General features: G+C 36.1%; 1 long non-coding RNA gene across 1 annotated transcript in view; it reads left to right on the forward strand.

Annotated features, from left to right (window-relative positions):
* LOC106730695 overlaps positions 1–13,676 on the forward strand; it is a 427,796-nt gene that overhangs the window by 387,093 nt on the left and 27,027 nt on the right. The window lies entirely within an intron of this gene.

Below are 13,676 nucleotides of genomic sequence, written 5' to 3' on the forward strand. Positions count from 1 at the left end.
ATTGATGCGACGGGTCACAATGCAATTCAGAAGCAATTAAAAGGTAATGAATGTGCTGAACTGAAACCTCTGCCTAGAAGGCTTTCTCTGTGCACACGGAGAAACTAGATGGATCTGTGTGTCTCTCTTGTCCCCTGCGGTAATGTCTTTAGGTAAAACGGTGATGTCAAGAACTACCAATACCTGTCCCAAATGAGTGAAGGATAATTGTGATTTTTTTTTTTTATTCCTGCAGTGTTTACATAGAGTGTTAGGAACACTTCATTGGTACAACAGCTTGAATTATCCTACAGGTAGTTATTAAGCATGGACTAATTTAAAAATCAGATTGCCGTTGTGAATACCTATATTTAAAGGCACTCTCATGGCAATGTGCTTCGTAGTACTGAATGATGATAGTTTGTAATGGTTTGTGATGAAGTGCAGTGGGAGAGAGGATTGGATACTCAGACATTTTCCACAGGCTCCTGCACAGCCACCTGTAGGATGAACACCCTAACACACGCGGCAGAATACCCCGTGTGCTTAGTCAGTCACAATACGCCCCAGACACTGACAAAACAAAAATTCTGGCTGTGATTTTAGGCATGAGGACACCAGATAATTTGTTCAGATTGTGAAGATGTAGCTAAAGTAATACGTTGCCATTACATTATTTTCATAAAATGAATAGATTTTTGCTCTAAGAATAATTTTCTGATTAATGCTATCATTAACTGTGTATGCAGCCCCTATTCAGGGTGTGGTCGGTGGTATCTGTTCTATGATCATCTTGAATATGACTAAAATAACTTAGTAACTATGTTACAAAATTCAGAACTCAGCGTAACATCTAGCCCACGCCTCCCACATTTTAATTTTCATTATCTTGTTTTCCTTGTAGCCTTCAGATTAGAGTCCTGAATAATGTCTAGCCAAGAGAAGATAGATTCTTCTTGAAAAAAAAAATCATGCCATTTTTAGGCGAATTGCTTAAAAAGGCAAACAGGAAAACAACATAAAAGAGCCATTTTAAAGGTCGCTTGGCTGACAAATTACCTATTTTAAATGGAGAGTCTCCTAAACGTTGCTGTGGTTCTCCAAGTCCTGTTCTAAATTCTATTTATGACTTTGTGCTGCCATTAGACCTGCCACTGGCAGAAATCAATAAATATAGATAAAAATATCAAAGTATCGGTGTCTGTTGATGCCACTTAAAATGTTCCCTAGAACACATGGTGTTAACTCTTGTACTCTCTCCTACTACAGGGTCTGTATCCTTCATATATTTTTGACTGTTCATTTATAGAAACCACACAAACATTCACTTTAACTAAACAATACTAATTTCAGCAAGCAGACACCTACAGAGAATGTACTATTTGCTGGACGTACAAATAGGAATTGCAGAAATCCATGTGTTCAGGTGCAGCAAGTGTAATAGGAAATATACAAGTAACATCGTAGCAGTATCTGTGCTCTTTTAAATTGTGTATAAAAATCTAGAAAATAATCATTTAAGTCTAAAAATTCCACTTTTTTAGCAAATTAATAAATTTTTGTTGATTTACTTAATCTCATGAAAGTTTAGTGTCAAGCAAATATGTTCTAGATTCCATAGCAGGATTTGCTTTTAATTATCTGGATAATAGGAGTGGAGACCTTGATTGATAAATGTTAGCATGTGTATGCTGTGCTGCCTTATAGACCAGGCAAATCATTCCTCAAATTTGAGTTGGCTTTTAAAAATTATTACTAGGTAGAGGTCTTCCTATGTGTCATTTTGAACAATCAGTCGACACTAACAGTCAATAAATAATCTTATAATGCCATTTATGATAAATATAGCTAGGAGACATTTGTCTTTTTTCAACATTGCTAACTCGTTCTTCTGGAATAAGTTACTGGTTGACCTCACTGTGCTTTACCCACAGCAGAGTCATTTCCTTTAGGTTCACGCACTTGCCGACATTTAGTGCTAATGGTATTTTATCATTTTGAATACTTGCAAAGTATCTTCTTCCCAAAGAATTTTGAAAAATGAAAAAAAGAACAAGTACATAACACATTCGCAGTCCCTAAGAGTGAGTTAAATAAGGACCAAGAGCAGAGAAACAAGAAAAGGTGATATAAAAGTTATAATAGTCAACAAAAAAGAAGCAATGATCAAAGCAGGTTATCTATCCATCCATCCACCTATCTGTCTGTCTATAAAAGAATTCATAGCATGGTCAAAGTAAAAAGGGATGTGTCAAGAGGAAGAACTGGGACTGGGCAGGCAAAAAGAAATTGCTTGGGGAAAAAAATAAATTGCTTGGGCTGAGAAACATTGGGATGCTCATTCATTCATTAAGAAAATCTATCAACTTTCCCTTTTAGAATGTGTATCCTTGGTTGAAACATGGATTTCCATATGGAGAAAAATGCAGAGTAATATTTTTCTTGCTTTTGATAAGAATCTGAATAACATACAATGATTAAGAGCAGTAACATTTATGATCCTGACAGAACTTAATTCGTAAACCAAGTATTTAAATTCTACTAGTTGAATTTATTTATATGAAAAATAGAGACAATAATACTTATAGCTCATAGGAACTGACCTACAGGAGTGTTGTAGAATTAGAGGAGAAAATGTTTATAAAGCACTTTGTTTGTCCTTCACAATTATTGTTGTTTCTTTGCTCTCCTTGTTTTCCATCCAGAAAATAAGGGAACTCCTTTTTTATACTCCGTGATGCATACCTCCTTCTATGAATATATTACTCCTTCAGACAAGGCACTATCCAGTTGTCAAGGATAGCAGTTCAGATCCAATGATGGTCAGTTTTCATGTATCTCATCTGGTCACCTGTTTTTGAATACGTGCAACCTATTGGTTCATTTTAACATGGTCTAGGGAGAAAAATGTCTTCACTGACTGACATCTGTCAAGCTCCCTTAAGAGGATACATTTTTGTAGTGGCAATAGGTGAATTAGGATATCTAACAATACTTTATACGTAGTTCCCAGAGTTCAAATTACAAGTCCAACAATTGGTTTTCATGTAGACCTGTGAGAAAATATATAGGCTTGGTATCCAAACTTTTATACTCTGCTGGGCTAGTTCAATAAAATCATACTTATTAATGGTTTAAAAATAAGGTACTTAATTTTAAAATTAGAAATACAGAGAATGCTGATTCAATTAATAGCAAGAACAGCCTACATCAGTTTTTACCCAGAACACTGGACCTTCAAGGTACTCAATAAAAACAATCTTTTCCTAATTAATTTTAGAAAATACTGTATAGTGTTTGCCTGCTTTAGTTTCACAAAGTAAATCTAGCATATAAAATATTCAAAAAGAACTGAATAAAAAAGCTTTTTTAAATCTTTACTAATAGCCTTAATGGCTAGAGGTGGTTGATCTGGGGATTACTGATCCGCTTTGAATCATTGAGTTCTGCCTTAATTCTCTTATTCTCAGCGCCAAACAGTTCCCAGCTGATGTTGTTGTGACTCTGTTAAATTAACATTTATTAAATAGAGCCCGAGGGTGACAGGGTGTTGGAAGATGAGCCATGGTTCAATGAAAGACAGCGAAGGGAACGTGACATAGAGAAACTTATTATTCACAAGTCCTGGAGGAGTTGGACTGCACACTTGGAGGGACCACTCACGGCAGGGTGCAGAGAGTGGGGCAGGACCTGGGGCGTGGGCCTGTTTTGGATTTGTGTGTAGGGTGCCTCGGGGCTCCCTAGTTAAGGGTAGACTTGTCACTTCAGACTAAGAGGAGTGGGGTTTTGGTGAGCTTCGCAAGAATTCTTATCTAAAGGGTGCACAATGGGAAGGCCGTGAGAGGTGGGGGAAAAGCTTATCACAAGGGGGTCGTTAGGGGAGTCATATCAGGGGCTTAACATTTACCTGTGACTCTGTGGCTCGTATCTACTTGAGGGAGAGGACAGTGCCAATTCAAGGTCTCTGCAGGCCGCTGAGCCACACAAAATGGAAGCCAAGACGACAATATTATGGAGAAGTTCCGCTAAACTCTCTATAGATGTGATTAACTGAAATTTCTTGCATTATTATTTATATATCTCTAAATTAAGATACTACATTTCTTGACGATGTCCACTTAAAAGCAAATATTTAGTTGAAAGTTTTCTTTTAGCAAGATTACTACTACTACTACTACTACTACTACTACTACTACTACTACTACTACTACTACTACTACTACTACTACTACTCCTACTACTACTACTCCTACTACTCCTACTACTCCTACTACTACTACTACTACTACTACTCCTACTACTACTACTACTACTACTACTACTACTACTACTACTACTACTACTACTACTACTACTATTCAGAAGCGAGTAAAGCCATCTGAGAATAAAACACAAGCCATAAAATATCAACACATTTACTTTCCTGAGCTGGAAATCTGGAATTTATATACAGTTTTTCCTCCATCATCTACTGCACTCCATCGATGTCCACCTTCTATTGACTGAACCTCAGAAATCCCTAGTGTTGTGCTGGAGCCAGCAAGTGTTAGATCCGGAGAGCTGGTTGTGTACAGCTCTTCCCAATTCTGCATTCAGTGGTAACGCAGTCTGACGCTGATTAGGTAGTTTGAAACTGTCCGTGGTGGGGCATTCATGCATCACAGAAGTAGGCAAATGGTACAAATCAGGTATGGTTTTGAGCTAGTGACGCATTCACCAGGACACTGCTCCACACATCTTGGCTCTCGGCTCCCCTCCTCTGCACTCTTACAGCTCAGTGGTGGTTCAGACTTCATTTCTTACATGGAATATTGTTAACTTGGGCCTCATCATTTAAGTATATTCTCTACATAATTATCATATTCCCCTTTATTAAAAATATATAAATATTTTAATGAGTAAATAAAACATTTCATTTTGTTTTCCTGGTTGATTCCTCAGTCTCCTGTTGTCTACAGATATTATCTAAACTCCTTCGTAGATCTTAAAAGGCTCCTTATAATCCAGTAATACTTTCATTTTCAGTTTTGTAAATTTTTTTAGTGGCTTTTAAATTCTTTTCATAACTCAGATGGCCCTGCTTGTCCAGTCAAAATACTCTCTCATCCATTTCTCCAACAAGCAGGATCCTCATCTTTCAAAACACTGGAAATACCATTTCTTGTCTGTCAAGTATTTCCTGAATAGCCTGACTTATGTAAATTGCTGTCTTCTTCCTGTCCTCCACAATTTCACATATAATTTTAAATTCTCGTATCCAGCTGATTACAATGAATTGTAACTGTCTGTTTATATGGCTGCTCTCTCCACTGGATTGTGAGTTTACTGACGTGTTGATAGGTATAGAATGCTGAACTGATGGTTCTAAAGCCAAACATTCTTACTACTGATTGTAAGCTGGGGGAGCAGAGAAAAATAACAGGGACAAATGTGACAGACCTTCTCTGCAACTTTGTCCAGGACCAACTCTTTATACCACGCGATGAGAAACAGAATTTGGATGATCCAACATTCCTTCATAAAATAAGCAATCTCCTTTAAGACATAGGCGTTTAAACTGAGCTTACGAGAGATTGTGAAGTGAGAGTTATTAATGCAGAGCCAAATTACTTTGGAGCAGGCAAAACAGTGGACGCTTATAATGGATTCTTCTGCTCATATGTTATGTGAAAAGCTCATATTTTCAAGAGAAGGGAAAGTAGGTTGGAGGGAAGATCAGAAAAGGATTTCTCTTTTTAATCCAGGATTAATTCTGTCATAGGGTGAGAATAGATAATAGCACAAGGTGGCTATTGATTCATAACCCCATTTAAAGTGATATGACACACATGTTTAAAAGCAATATATTTCAGCTGCTTCCAAAAGCTGCCTGAAATCCTATTAAGGGAAGGATCTCTGAAGAAATACATCTTACTTGTTATAAAGGGTTTACAAATACAGGTGTCTCAGAGTAATCTTGCCTCTACAACAAATGTTATCTCTAATGCAATGTTATGCTGAACAGTCATAAGCTGCTTTACCTCCAATTCTACAGAAAATATATTTGGAGGAACACAGTGTATCTGTGCCTGTGACACTTTTGACTAAATAGAAAATTGTGTATGGAAGAGAAGAGAGATCATTATCTAAAGTGATGCTCGTTCATCCAAAAAATATTCACTTGACATCCGTTAGGCCAGATTCTGTTTCAGGCCCTTAGGATAAAACAGTGGCTACAAAGAGGCAGCATTCTCACTCTCCCTGGGAGACAGATAGTGAATAATAACAATAAAGACGTCCTATGAGGGAAAACAATAATTCTTTGAAGGCAAGAATAGATTGAGTATCACAAGAACTAAAACTATTACTATTTGGGGGACGTTTTAGGGAAGAAAAATACAAAACACCAATAAAATCTCAGGTGGAGTGCCAGAAAATAAGAAATTCCGATGTTTAATTTCCACTGACATCGTTATCCACCTCTGTTTAAGCATATATAACAAAGGAATCTGATATAGGGAAGATCATTGTGGAGGACCAGGGACAGAATCCAGAAGAGTATCTGACAACATAAATGACTCTCGATGAAATGAAAGACACAAGGATGTGTAGTAGTTAACTGCAGGGGGGAGGCAGAGGGGAGAGAGAGAGAGAAAGGACAGACAGTCCAGAATGCATAAGCTCTGTGGATGGCACTATGAAATTTAAGAGCACGGTGCTTTCTGGGAACTAAGTATTAGACAGTTTGACCAGACCACAGAGAGCAGGGATGATGGTGCCCAGGAAGCTGGAATACTGGCAGTGGCCAAAACATAGTCATGCTAAGTTATGACATCATTTCCATCTCCCCACCCTAACCCTCAATAAATTTGCTTAAAATATAATTGGATTAGGTACAGACTAATTAGGATATCTCCCTCAGTGGGAGACGGTCTTGATTACCTCTGAGATTTAAGCCTTCCCTATCTCTACTTCTCTGTTTCTCCTTTCTTCAACCCCCATGAACGTGGACTTGTTTGAATTGCGGTATTCTGCTTTATTCCTGTTTTTCTTTTAAGGGAGTGTATGTGTGTGCTCTGTGTTACTCTGACTTGTATTGTTTGGAGAACTCCATCTAGATCAGTGATTCTGATCTTCCCATTCTCTTACTTTTATCTGAGAGAAGTGTCATTCTTGTTTGCCATCCTGCAAATTTCAGGAGAGTGGTGTGTCATCATCACTGACAGAGCACCAAGCCTTGTGTTGTGTTCATTGAAATCCTTAAGCCTCAGTGCTTGAAAAGGCATGGGCATAGTTTCATTCTCTTCCTACAGTACTGAATTGAAAGTCAGAAGATTTCATTTTCTTATCTCCAGAGATACCCTCTGACCGTGATACTTATCAGGATTACTTAAACTATATACATTTAACTAACCTCTTTATATGGGAACTTACAGCTACCAAGCCTTAAAAGAATTTTTGTGAGGTTCAGTGGAACTAAACTACTTATTCATTCATTTGTTCATTCACTCAATATTTATGTCAACTTACAAATTTTCTTCCTACTCTATTATATTGAATTTAGTGCAAAACACGTCATGGATTAATTTTTCTGGGGCAGCTCACAGAACTCAGGGCAACATTCATGTTTAATTTTACCAGTTTATTAAAGGATATGAAAAAGGACACAGATGAACAGGCAGAAAAAGACACATGAGGTGAGGCTTGGAGGGTTCTAAGCTCAGAACCTTCTGTCTCTGTTTGTCAACTGAAATAAATGTGCAGCATAAAAGTTGAGAATTATGTTTCATTTGGCGGGAGGACTAGAGCCTCTCAAATCGCTCTGAGGGACTGCTCCGAAGAGGTAGGGGAGGGGCTAGGATATATAGAAGATTTAAACAAAGACCAGGTAGTTGGAACGTTAAAAGATTACTTGTTAACAAAAGAAAACCAGGCACCTCAAGTTAAGGAATTTAGGCTTTTCTATGTATGGGAGGAAGCAATCATTTGGGCTCATTGAATTCATTCCTTTGACAAGCACCTAGCTACTAGGGCCAGTATCTTGTCCCTTCTTATTCTGAGTCCCCTCAGGGCACCATTGTGAGTGGCTGCAGAGGCTGGGCTGCAGGCTTCACTGGGGGTTTGGCAGCAGCCACTGATGACTTGATGGTTTCAGCATTCTTTGTTTACTGAAATGGTTTGCAGTATTTTTCATTCACACTGTAGAGTTGGAGTTTGTCACCCTCCCAGTATGTGGATGTGTTTGCTGACCTGGAAGCTCTCTAAACTCTGTATTTTGGGGAATTATAGGGTGGCTTCCTTACATAGCATAATCAATCATTAACTTCATTTTCAGTTCCTCTCTCCTCTCAGGAGGATATGGGTGGAGCTGAAATTCCAAGCTCCTAATCTTGGTTTGATCTTTCTGGCAACCAGCCACCATCCAGGAGCCCACTCAGATTTACTTCATTAGAACAGAAGACACTCCTATCACCCAGGAAACTCCAAAGGATTTAGGGGCCCAATGTCAAGAACCAGGGTCAAATATTAGAACATAAGATGCTCCTAGTGCTCTGATCACCTGGTAAGTTACAAGGGTTTTAGGAGCTCTGTGTTGGAAACTAGGGACAGAGACCAACACACATGTATAAATAATCTATTATCTCATAAAAATCATATTTAGAAATTAGAAGACATTTTTAAAGCTAACAAATACATGTACATTACATGCATACGGCCAAGAATACCTAAATATAGCAGCATTGTCAGAGAAAACTGAAGAGATGAAGTCAATTTGGAGAGATAGGACAGGACAAACATAGAGCTGATCTTAGAAATTGTATCAAATATCCATACTCAGAAGGAGATGGCCCAACCCTGACTGAGATCAGGATTGACAACAAACAGGCTGCGATGCAGGTATGGGAGTGAGCAAAAGAGAAACAGAATGGAGAGAGAGACAGACAGAGAATAAGAGCAAGCTTGTAACAAGCCTAGGAAGCACAGGGGTGCATATTTAAGAAATTACATGCATTCCTCAGAGTTTTTCATTATTGCTTATAGAGGATGATCCATCCTAGAGGTAAATGACCAAAACAAGCATAAAGACTGTATCCAACCAAAGACACTGTTGACAGGGGGGAAAAATGCAGAGGAGAAGGAGGAAGAAGAATTAAATAAAACAAAAGCATCAATATATCCCTGAAGATGAAGAGAAATTCTCCCACCCAAATAAAAATGTGACACAAAAAATTTGTGACTCAAATATATGGCATGTTTTATTATCTTAATGAGGCAATTATAATAACTATGAAGAAATAAACAATTATAACTAGGGAGAAAGCAGGAAAGGAGTCCATAACCACACACAGAAAATATAACCAGATAATCGAAAAGTGTGGCCGAATAACAGATGAGATGAACCAAGAGGAACAAAGTAAATTTAGATGCAAAAAATGTGCAGTGAAATACATGAAGGCTTAAATGGAAACTATGACCAAAATAAATCACAAATAATACCCAAAGACTATAGAAAGATAGAGAGGGAAAGCAATTGATAGAGAACACTAATGAAGACGCAACTTTTGAAATTCCTGAAAAAAAAAAAAACAAAAAAACTAAAACACTGGAACAAATGAATATTCAAAAATACAAATACAAATATTTCCTAAAATAATAGACTATCAGTGTACCTATTAAACACACACAATATTCTTGTAAAAACTGATCTAGAATAGCAGCTTATCTTAGTAAACTGATTGGATTTTTCAATAAAAAGTAAAAAAAAAGTTCTTTGGCCATCTCAATAGAAAATCAAGTTATTTCAAAGTACTTTAGAGAAAATAAGCATACAGTTTGATGACCTTGGGCAGTTTCTGGCTTATACTTTGTTTATTGTCCAAATTTTAGTACACTCCTAAAAGAATTCTCATTTGGAAATAAACTGTAAGGTCAGGTTAATATTATACTTTCCACAACTTTTAATATCTGCAGACAGTAGAGATCTATTTTTAAGAAATTTATTAAATGAATGAGCCAAAATTATATTCATTTAAGCTCTATTTCTAATATAAAGTTTATACACATTTTATTTTGACTTTACAAAAATTTAGAGACTATTTTTCCTATGTCAGCTTTCCTGATCAGCTTCCTAGATCAAGATTAGCAAAATATGGCCTGCTTTCCTGGAGCATCTGTTTACGTACTGTCTATGGTTTCTTCTGCACTAAAACAGCAGTGTTGAATACCTGTGACAGACATTGAAGAGCACACAAAACCTAAATTATTTACTATCCAACCTTCACAAAAAAACATTTCCTGACCCCTGATCTCTACTGATAGTTCCACAGTAGAATTTAGGAATCCTTGGAGTTAAAAGTAATCCTTAAAAATACTGTTTATAAAATAATTTTATTTTATTGTTGATCATTTTGAATAACTAGATTGTTAACTACTAAACCATAGTAATTTCTACTTTGTGTGAATGAGCAGAAAATATTAATGTTTTCCCAATTTAGTATACTTAAGTTCATATCATTATATTAAACTATATGCATTTTACCACAATCCGATAGAATGGAATCGATTCCTTAAAATGTAATCATTTCCTAAGTCTCCAAATTAGCCAGGTAGCTGCTGCCAAGTGATAAAAAAGCGATTCTTTTTTGCACTCCCACCAAATGCAGGACAAAGAACAAAGCTCCTGCAGCTGACTCACCACCTGCTGGCTCAGGAGTGGAGAACAGGGTTTTAATAAACATCTCCCACCCAGGCTGCTCTCTGCTAGTGTCAGCCTGCTGAATCAGCTTCAGGCACACACGTTTTACCGAGCCCTTGAATTACGTATCTCAGCGGCAGTGTATGAGTAATCATTTAACTCTGCAAAACAAAGATCTTGAGCATGTATCAGCGCCACGTTTTCTTGCTATTTTTCTTTCCTGTTTATGATATTGCTACAGAAAACTAAGCTAGCATCTCCTACTCAAAATCTAGATTTGCCTACATCTGATTGTGATACACAGAACACATAAGGTGTCAGTATCACCCACTGAAAGAATAAGCTCTAAGAACTCAGGCAAAAGATGTTAAGTAAAGAGGACTAAAGAGATTTTCAATCTAATAAAATTTGGAACTTCCACAGAAAAAAACGGATTTCTGGTAAAATCTAGGAAAGTTTATTTTTTCTGAATTTCTGTTAATATGCACTTTGGTTGTCCTTTATGTTACTTTTTCTTTGTTTTTAGTATAAGTGGCTACATGTGCTATGGTATTTGTATTCAGTTTATGAACGTTACCTATAAAAATAATTTACAATAGCTTTCTATAAATTCTCAAGTCTATTTTACAAGCAAATTATATTATTCTATTTAGAAATTTAGTTACATTTAACTAATATCTTTGTTTCTAAGTCAGTCAATTAAGTGTTCTTATAAATTTCAAACTATATTAAATATTTCAGTACTGATAACGCTCAGTCCTTTTTGAAGTCATTATGAATGAGGCTGGTAGCAAAATCCATGTTTCTTGAGTTCAAAAGTTTAGTTTTACCTAATTCTTGGGTAACTTTTTTCAATTCCATATTCTGTGTGAACCTGTTAAAACTGCTTTTGTTAATTAACAAAGATATAGTGCTGAAAAAGTATGTTTTTTAAATTATAGATGGTTAGAAACTTAGCTGTTTAAAATCCTATGTGTTAAGAATGGAATATCTGACTCTCCTCTGAAGGATCTGAGCCACTTGACAGAGATACATTCAATTTCTAGAGCTTCAGAAGGGATTACAGGACGCAATGTTTTAGAAGTTTGTAATTTTGTACTAAGTCTATTTGTCAGTTGAGGTCTGACAGTAACCCTTTTCACAGAGCCCAATCTTGCTTTGAAACTATCAAAACACGGCTTAGTGTAAATTTTATCTGAACCTGACCCTTACGCCAAATCTCATAGATATCTTAATTTTTAAGGTGGCAGATGAAAGGTATTCCATGATTCCTCCAATTTCTGTGATATTTTAACTTATTAATTCACCTCTTGATTGAGGTCCACTCATGTAAATTTGATCATTAAAAGATTTTTCTGATTTGTTAAAATATTTTCCTGGAAACACCACAATGCTTATTAATGTTTAGAGTACATCCAGTTGGATTATGTTCATTCTAAGATGAGTTTTCTGTAATGAATTTAACAAATTCATTTAGAAAATGCCATTTAATATATATTTGAACATACAGAAGGCACAGTTTTACATACCTCAGATACCTTTAAAATAATAATGTTCATAAAATTTTATGGAACAAAGAAATACACTATAATTTGTAAAAATCTGATTGATAAAATTATTAACATAAAGTTCTGTGAAAACAAATAATCTTAATTCTGTCCTTGAAAATTGCAAATGATAGTAGCTTAAGAATCAAAGAGGAGGAGACATTTAAATACAAATTACTGTTCAATCATGGAACTTACTCATGGGAGAAAAACTGGCACACAGATATTCAACATTCTCATTAATTTATTCATTTGTTTACTATGAATAAGGCACAACAAACCTAATCTCTTAGCATTATATTTCTGGAAAATTACTTTTTTAAGTCATGGCACACTGCAAATAACTAATGAAAATTACTGTGATAATAAATTAAAATATATGTTTATTTTAAGTTAGTATAATCAATTATTTAGAGTTTTAAATGATTTTTGTTGAAAATAACTGCCCAGTAATAATGACTAGAAAACCATAAACAAGATTAATATTTACATATTTTCCAATAGAGAAATAAATCCATGAAAATTATGGAAACATAATAATGAGATAAAATAGTTATTTTTAATACATATTTTCTGTAACATTGCCAGATACTTGAGAGGCTGTCATTTTATGCTGATCTAGAAGATGCAGTGCAACAAAGCCTTATTTCTGTGTTACAGCCATGAGAGTTACCCTGGTACTTGAGTGGTCACAAATTCCACAAGTGTAAGAGGTCAGGCTGTCAACCTCTTTTCTTGTTGGAAGTGGAACACATTGCAGCTCTCTATTCATCAACTGTCCCTCCATCCCTGTATATAAATCTGTAAGCATGCATTTTAATGCACTCTCTACAATGCCCTGTAAACTGGAGACATTTTTCGTGACATTCCAGGAGCCTGCAAAGGCACCGCTCTGTCTGCCGAGGGGAGAATTCTGGATAAAGAATTATACGTGGTTTTCTGTGTTCCAGTTCCCACTAACCTTAGGGAAAGAAGTGGATTGTACTTAAGCCTCCTGAGTTATGCAGTATCAGTGTTACAGCAAGACAACTCTCCTAAGAGAGAAAGGGACACATAGCTGATAAAACAGAAACATCTGCCTTTGCCTCTCTTGGCTTTAAATTTATGCTCAAGGCATTTTCATTAAAGCTAAAAAAAATATTAGTAGGCATCATTTTTTCAGGGGTTTTCTAAGGACCTTATTAAAAATTTTTAAAGTTTCATGCAGTGTCTAATGCTTGAATGTTTTTTTCAGATTACTTTATGGCATCTGACATTTTTTTTCCCCTTTAATTTCAACCTGATTCTTGTTAAAAAACATCTCTACGTGACATAGCTCTTATTCAAACACTTGACTTAATAAGGGTCATCATTTCCTGTTTCAGCTGAATCTCAATACCATGCAGCTCTTCAGAGAGGATTGTGTCTCGCACATTACTTCCCTAGAGCAAGGCAACCCTGTAATAGTCCTTAACCATCAATTAGATCTGAAACAA

This window comes from Camelus ferus, chromosome 9, assembly GCF_009834535.1.
Source record: "Camelus ferus isolate YT-003-E chromosome 9, BCGSAC_Cfer_1.0, whole genome shotgun sequence".
NCBI lineage: Eukaryota > Metazoa > Chordata > Mammalia > Artiodactyla > Camelidae > Camelus > Camelus ferus.